This window comes from Pezoporus wallicus, unplaced genomic scaffold (assembly GCF_028554395.1).
Source record: "Pezoporus wallicus isolate ANWC-B61680 ecotype Strahan unplaced genomic scaffold, APGP_CSIRO_Pwel_v1 contig_4131, whole genome shotgun sequence".
In the NCBI taxonomy this organism is placed as follows: domain Eukaryota; kingdom Metazoa; phylum Chordata; class Aves; order Psittaciformes; family Psittacidae; genus Pezoporus; species Pezoporus wallicus.
In genome coordinates, this window is record NW_026641950.1 from 9,474,408 (window position 1) to 9,482,977 (window position 8,570).

At 37.2% G+C, this 8,570-nt stretch overlaps 1 long non-coding RNA gene across 1 annotated transcript; it reads left to right on the plus strand.

Annotated features, from left to right (window-relative positions):
- The first annotated feature begins 1,839 nt into the window (after positions 1 to 1,839).
- On the plus strand, positions 1,840 to 2,512 carry LOC130608353 (uncharacterized). Its single transcript, XR_008974516.1, has 2 exons — positions 1,840 to 1,961; positions 2,208 to 2,512. It is a non-coding gene; the product is annotated as an uncharacterized LOC130608353 (long non-coding RNA).
- Positions 2,513 to 8,570: the final 6,058 nt, after the last annotated feature.

An 8,570-nucleotide genomic window follows, 5' to 3' on the forward strand; every position in this document is an offset into this window, starting at 1 on the left:
AATGTGGTACCTGTGAGAATCACAGTAGCTGGTTAATGTAAGGGATGCGAGAATAGTTGATAGACTGAAAAATGTGCCAGCCTTTCAAGTATGATACTTTTGAGATGCAACATAAGCAGAAGTTATATGGTTAGCAGATCTATTTTTCTTCCAAGTGCTTATGGCAAAAAGATAAAAACAACAACAAAACCCCAAAGAAATTAGGCTTGTTATTATTATGTCTTTAATTCTGGCACTCAGATAAGCCTCTACTTGGGACAAGATATGTTTATTTAAACTCAAAGTGCTCTAAGTCATATCAGCTAATCTTTGCTAATTGACATAAATTTAAAGCCTAGTTGATAAAAGAATTTTCATGGTAACAATAAAGTATTAAAAAAATCTCCAGTTTTGTTGCTAAAATACTGACTTCATTGTTCACTCTGAAGCTTCCAATTACCTGATCTGCTGACCTAGTGCAGTACACTACCTGATCATCTTAAACAGCCACCATGTAGGTGTCACAAGTGCAATCAGCCTCAGTGATAAAGCCAACAATTCGTAGAAGTTAGACTTTTCCATTCTATAACAGTGAGGTTGTAAGATTGCTTTATTAAAATCTGTGGTTTGGTGTTTTTTGTTTTTTGTTTTTTGTTTCTTTTTTTATAATGAACTATAAAATAGACATTTATGAATTATAATAATGTCATTTCAGAGGTAAGAAGGAAGAGTACTGAAAGGAAGCAATAAATTCCAGGGAATTAGTGAAGAAACCAGCAGAAAATAGAGGTGAAAAAGAATGGGCTGTGGAGAGGGAAAGTACTGCATGCAGTTATTAGGTAGAAGAAAATAAGGTTTGTCATGACAGCATGATGGCAAATAAAAAGTGACTTATGAGTTAGTAGTAAGAGATATCTGTGATATTACCAGAATCAAGAAATGAAAAAGGTGTGAAATTTAAATGAGAAGCTGTGGGATGTCTGGTCTTCCCCGTGTTAGAAGATACATCATGTAGTACAGCCAATGTTTTGTCAAACATTCCCTCCATGGAAGTGGTTGGGAAGTGGGGAGTGATGACTGTCAAGAATCTGTGTGTCAGGAAATGAATTTTAAGAGAAGAACAGAATATTAATTTGACTGATTTGGTTGCCTGGACCTACCTCTTCCTCCTTTCTGTGAAATTATGTCTTCCCTCGACAAAGAACATTTATAAAACAATGTTTTGTGTCCCTTCTTATTTTGTAAATTAAAATAGATTTCAAATATGAATTTTATGGTGGGAAATGGAGCTGAGTCAGAGGTAAAGGAATGTATGCTTGCAGGAGTCTAGTTATAGATATATAGTGTTTTGGCCTGAAATTTGTAAGTACTGGTTGTGGGTGCAGAACAAAATAGTGTTAATCTAATGTAGATCTTTGGAATGGTCTTGAAGTTAAGATATTTACCTAGATTTATCACCTTTATGTGAGAAAAGCAATAAAATGAGCATTCTTAATGTGGCTTTTTCCAGCCTAGTGTATCAAGGTTATGTAGAGCTACTGGTGAGTCCTGTTTGTCTCTATTTCATAGGTTGCAACTCAAGCAGGATCATCAATATGAAATGAATATTTAATATGAAAAATATTAAATGTATTTGTTCAAATTCAGGCAAAAGGTGCACATTCTTAGAGGTTTTATCAATTATTTGGATAATGGAATAAACCTATTTCTCAAGGGATTTATTTTGATTTTCTTTATAAACCTGTGTTGCTGTTCCTAAAAGAAAACACTAGAAGAAACGGCTAGTTTGATCTAACCAAAGTAAAAAACATTATATGTAGGTTGTTTCTTCTTTAAACTATCTGTATTTCCTTCAGGAACAGGAGCCTGAAATCAGCATTGTTCTGTCATGCAAACTGGAGCCAAAACCCCCAGATATCTGAGCAACAGGGACTGACAATTCCTAATTAGCTCTGGAATGCGACATTTGTACCAGTAGGAAGGTAAAGGGAGATGGTGGATATTTGTGTGGTCCAGTGTTGGAAACCTTGCTCAGTCAAGATGGAAATGAATTCACATACCCTTTAGAATTTAGAAATGTAGCAAACCACTAAACTATACGTAATTTAAATGGATTCCTCATATTCATAGGCTCCCTGCATGATACTAGATTGTTTAGCTTTCATGATTTATTTTGTTACTTTCAATGGAGCTATTAATCATGCTTTCTCATTTTCTTTCACTGCTAGGATTTGACAAGAATTTTCTTTCACCTTGAAAAACTGCATGTTCTGAGGAGTTTCTTTGCAATGCTCCTGTACACTTAGCACACCCTGCTGAGGGAAGGCAGCTTGTTTTCTGCACTGCACTTCTTTCTGAAAGATAGTTTCTAAACCACGGATTTCATTTCTTTCTCAGTAGTGAAAGATCATAAACAAGTATGTCTTTCAAATTGTTTTTCTACTGGAAGCCTTTATGATTCCATCGAAGAGGAAACTGAACTATCATCTCAATAAGCAATGGACCATAAGGCAGTAAACTGATACATTGTTAATTTTTATTGCTAAAGTTTCTTTCTCCTACTGCGATTCAAGATGCTTTTCATATTTTTTATGTTGATTTTTTATGATTGCATTGACAAACCTGTCTGACATTCTCCTCAATTTTTGTGAGATGTGTTGGCCATAGGAAGTAACAAGGAAGGGAACACAGCAATATCTCAATATCTACGTCCAAAACAACAAATAAAAGGACTAGGCATGTTACAAATGGACCTTCAAGTTGTTGGCCAGGGCTGACAAAGCACCTAGCAGGCTATTCCAGGGACCTGCTCTAGAAAGACCTTGGGAGAGTAGCATGAATGCCCAGTGAAGAAGGAAGCAAGGATATGGAAGTAGTAAGAAATCTATTTGTGGTAGGTGCTGAGGAATATAAGCTTTGGCAATCTCTTGTGTCCATTAGCGTTTTTATGTATTAATAGCAGAAAGGGAAGCTGGGCCTTACAGATTAGAGATCTGCAGGCATAAATTCTCGTTAGGTTGCAGAGGTGGCTGCTCTGGTTCAAGTTATAGGGATAATTTCTCTCTGCTTGTTCAGGTGCTTGTGCACAGAGTTTAGCAGCAGACTGTAAGTGCCATGTTTGTTTTCCTTCCAGCCTTAATTTCCCATGCTTGTTGATTACCTAGCAGAACGAGACCCCAGGCTTGACTAGGCTCTGCCATGATCCATCTGGCCAATACAAAATCATGTTTAAAGGTTATCAAGGTACTGATTTTGCAGACTCAATTTGCAGTGTGGTTTGTTAAATAGCTCTGAATACAAAAACACAATCTGCTCCACCAGATTGGGTTTTTGGTTCTTCAGGTCCATTACTCTGCTTCCAGCAGTTGCTTTGTCTAATGCTTCAGCAGAAAGGAGAGGACATACATAACATGTCTTGCCAACAGTATGAAGGTTTCCATAAGGGCAAAATTCCATTTTTAATCCTATGTCATCAGCTCCTGCCCATTACCCACATTTGTTCCATCAGAAATATTTTTTTTTATTTTGAAAATGATCATTTCTTTTCAAAGTCCAATATAAAACACTGTAATCCCTGCAGAAAAAAAAATCCACAGTCAGTCAGCAAAGTGCCTGGAGAAATGTTCTCCGTCCTTCAAAATGACTTACTACAGTGTTCTACTTCTTATGATTAATGTGTATTCAAGGTTAACACAGATATTCTGGAAATCTAACCCTCTTGATGGTACTGATGTAAATCAGAGGTAACTCAGTTTATCCCTAAGGTTAGCTCAGATCGATTTAGCCCTTTGTACTGAGCGGGGGCTTCCAGTGTGATACAAACTCTCTGCCCCTGGTGCTACACTACAGTGAAAGGGCAGCTGTCCTTTGATACCCTTGGGAGGCATTCAGTAAGTGGTAGCTTAAGTTCAGACCCTCCTATCTGTCTACTTTGACACCAAAGAAAGGTAAGAGCACACCTCTTTAGAAGAGGGGGCTGGAGTTTGTTTTCAGTCAGTGTGCTGTTCAGCTAACAAAATAACATCAGATTTTCTCAAATCTTCAAATAAATTTCAAACTCATAAGGTGCATTTGCCCTTGAATACAAATAATTTCAGGGTATTCTCAACACTCAGGTAACAGAACATTTTGAGCACACACAAACAAAACGAGCATGGTAATGATGGCTGGTGTAAAATGAGTTATTTTGTGTCTCTAGAGTTATAAACATTAATGGCTTAATATATATTCCATCTCGAGCCAAATTAATCCTCTCAGCAGAAGCAGTATAAATTTAGACTATATTTTCCAGATGATTTTGCTTACTTCTGATCCCTTTTAGTACATAATGTGCTGTAGCTCTAAGAAAGTGAATGCTTACAAGTATAGATGTTTTATGAGTCAGCAAAGCTGGCATAAAGTTGATGACACTTTGTATGCCCAAAGGAGCTGACATTCACTGCTTAATGAAAAAAAAAAAAATCTGATCTTTAGGCCGATTATAACGCTATAGATTAATGTGCCAATGAGTCAATCTGAAAACATTATCTTGTGCTTGCAGAGCAATTTATGTAACTCAGATTGCAAGAAAGAACAAGTATGAACATAACCTGTTAAAGACACAAGTCAAGAATAACCCAACTGAATTCAAAATACTGCAGTTTCAGCTAGCATTAGCTGATCTGCTTTAATCTTCGCTAGGTCTCTTAGGCAGCAGTTTTCTTGTGCTGAACTTGATCTTCATTTGAATAAAATGCTGGTTGCTGTTTCTGCAATGAATCTGTAAGGGATACTCTCGTTGTCCCCATCATTTTACTTCTTCATCTCGAAATGTTCCTATTATATAGCAGAGTCTGTGCCTTCACACCATGCCTATGTATTTCACCTCTCTCTGCATTATTTTGCTTTTCTTTCACGAGAGAAACAGCAGATCCCAAAGTAGAAATTAAGGCATAGTAATGAACAAAGACAGAAAAAAAATCTCCTTGTTGCAGAGATTATTGTTAGACTTGTTTCTTCCTTGGTTGTCAGTGGGAATTCAGCATTTTACTCTTGGTGCAGATATAGACACATTAAAGTTTCAAATTAAAGGTATTTGTCAAATTAAGCCATTATTTTTCCAGTGAGCGTAATTATGGAATAGCTCTGGAAACGGCTGTGTTGAGTAACTGGTGCAGCCTTGTGAACAAAAAAGATGAATCTTCTATATGTTTCTAAGGTAAAAGCAGCAGTAATCAGTAAGTACGATGGGAGGAACGAGAAAATAACTATAGACTCAGGGAGGGAAATGGATGATAATTAAACAATACTGCAGACTGCTGTGTACTGGGGTGCCTAATTTTTCACAGAGTGTTAGCAAAAAAGACTTGCTCTTTTTTAATTCAGCATAATTTTGCAGAGTAAAAATCATGTTCAGTTAAAGTCACATTTAGTAAAACAAGTAAAGAAATCCCATAAAAAAACGCACGTGTGTTTTGCTTTTAGCAGATGTAGACAAGTCTATGTAAACAAGTGTTTTGATGTGTCAAGAAAATCTTTTTAATACCCAAGAAGATTGTTTCTTTTTGGCTTGTCTCAGTATTCAAAAGGCCCTCTAATATTTTACTGGAACTCTTACAGAGCCTTTTTTCTCAGTTGATTCTTGGGGAGAGACTAGCCCAGACTTCTTGTTGCATGAGGTGCTGTGAGAAGACAGTGAAATGCTGTGCACCCACATAAGATCTTGTCCTGGCAGGTGGCTTGGATGACAGAGGATTTTGGAGACCAACCTTGAGACATCATTGAAAAAAAGTGGAACCCTGAACTATCTCAAAACTAAAAGTTTACATTTGGACAAATGATATAAAAAAATTCAGTTTGGCTTGACTGAAAACTACTGTATTCAGTTCTTTAAAGGAAAAAAACATGATTTTGGGTGAAAATATAATCCTCAAGTAGTAGGCTGTGAGATTATTTTTTATTCAGAGGTGCTGTTCTACTGCCTTTTGCTCAAAATGCAGCATCTATAATGATTTTTGTGTTTTTTTCATGTTATTGTCTGGAAATATAAGTACAGGTAACCTTGTGTGGCAATTTTCAACTGTGAAAATACTTGTAAGAACTCAGGTCTTTACCATTTACCAAGCTTTAATGAAAATGCTATTTCAGTCAGTTAGCCTTCACATCACACATTAGATATGCAATAAAATACAAGCTTCTAAGTCTGAAGGATCACAACAAGCATCTCACTTTGGTCAGCAAAAAGCAGTTTACTTAGTTTAGTTTAAACATGGTCTAAAATGCAAATGGTATTTATCTCCTTCAAGGGCCAGAGAAACTATCTTTTTCTAGGCAGAGGCACAGCTTTAAAAGACATACTATATAGGGCTAGTCTGTCAAAGGTACAGAGAATTTTAAGTAGTTTGGCATTATCATAACTGTATTAAGCTATGTTTGGTTTTATCATGTCATGTTCTTTGACATTCTGCTTGGTGCGTGTGTGTTGCCTGTCAGTCAGAGAGTCAGCATGTCATGGGGGAACTTCACGGCAGAAAGGATGCTACTTGGAGAATTCAGATGAGCTTATGGAAAAGGAGCAAGGAATGCTTGGCAGCTGTGAGGAGAATTTTTGAGGTGGATCTCAGTCTCATTAAGTATATGGGTAAAATTGTGAATAGAGATGGGATGGCGGAGGAAAAGGCTGACATACTGCTAGGACTCCTTGTGCTCAAAATATGGTTTGCTTTTTTTTTTTTCCTCTGCGGTTTTTCACTGGTGAGAATCTTAGTGAAATGAGTGAGCAGCTAAGCATAACAATTCCCTTTTAAAGTGAAAAAGGTAGTTCCTGAATTATTTAAAGGGTGCAATTTATGTAATTTACAAAGAACATGGGGAAAACCAAAACAGTGAGGATTCATCTAAACTACCTTTTATGGACATCTTACAATAAATTTGTCCCATGCTGCAATTTGGCTGTGAACCTGCAACAGCATAATGGTTCGAGAACTTGCTTGTTATTGCATTTTGCTTGACGTTTTTATCAAAACAGATGTCTGCATGCGTGTTTGGCTGTTTGAAACTGTCCCTGCCTTTGGTTGCTGCTATTTCTGTATCCATATCAGTAGTTAAGTGGTAGCAGGAAATGTTCCTGGGGCCTGGAACTTGACCAGCTGCACTCGTGACTTGTCACAGTAGCCCCTGGGGTGGTTTTGCCCTTGACAGCTACCTCAGCCCGTTCTGGGGCCTTGCTCAGGTGTTAGCAAAAGGGACGGACCAGTCCTAACAGGCAATCTGGATGAGGCCATCCTGTTTGGGAGAGGAAAGGAATTTAGTAGTATAGTCCGTAGCATTTGTTTTTGGTGTTAGAGAGTGGTATTGTACATTTAGTTTACTTTTCTATACCTGCTGATAAACTGCTGCTCTGGCTTTTTTATCCTCCATTTGTCCTCCACAGTTTTGGGGATCAAAGTGTGGCTCTTGTTCACAGTTAGCGGAACAGAGAAAAGAAATACAAGGGATAGGCCCTATTTGGTAATTTGGTAAAAGACAGTAAAAACTGTCTTTTAAAATGGTAGGGTGCAATTGAGGGTAGTTTCTGCTGCATAGTTACTTTCCAAGTCTGGTAGAATAGGAGTGGTTAGAATGGACTGAGGGTTGGAGTAGACCTTTGCCTCAGACCTTCTTCTGACTTCGCAGTCATCACAGAAAACAGACATTGCTCTGCCCTGGTGTAAACAGTTCATTTAAGTTACTTCTTCTCCAGAGCTTTGAAAAGGAGAAAACTGGAAATCGGAATGTGACTGTAAAAGCTGCACAGAAACATTTGCAAGGATAATGCTAGAGGCAGGTAAAAATCTCAATGTGCTTTATTTGGTTGTAGAAAAATTACAATTTATCTTCAAGAAAATGCTGAAGCTGGGTGGTAAAGACTTTGATGGAACCTTCTTTGTGGAAAACCAAAGCTCTGGCAAATTAAAAAGCTCTGTGGAACACACTGCAATACCCACCAGATTTTTGTTTTGAAGAGTTTAACAAACTAAAATATTCATGCAGTGTTGAAACATTCACTATTCACTATTTTGGAATGAATGTTTCGATTTATTTATTTTTTTTTTTAAATTTTGACATGACTGTTATTGAAACTTTCTGTGTTATATCATTACGTACTTAAATAATGTATTTAAAAAATACAGTTTGAAACCTCTAAATGCCCCAATCACAGAACTTCAATCTTCAGCATGGCATTATTAACTTACAGACAAATAAAGACTGAAAGAAAGATTTGTCTCCTAGATTCTACAAGTTCTTTAATGTCCCTCATCTTACAGAGACTGGGAACAGTGAAGGTTTGGTGGTGAAAAATACTGTTCTTTCATCTTGGGGCCTAAGGCATATTGCAAAGACAATTCCCATTCCAGATGACTTCTGATTGCAAATAGGCAGGTTTGAACTCCCAGTTTGAGGCAGGCTCAACTCTTGTAAAAACAAGTTGGGTGATATACCTGGGAGCTCTCAGAGAAAGGAAGAGATTTTATTGGTAGTGAGAGATAACTGGCAACAAAAGAGTTACTTCAGAGAAATAAAACCAGAACTGAGCTCAGCAACTATTCATTTTAATCAGACTAGTGTTGCCT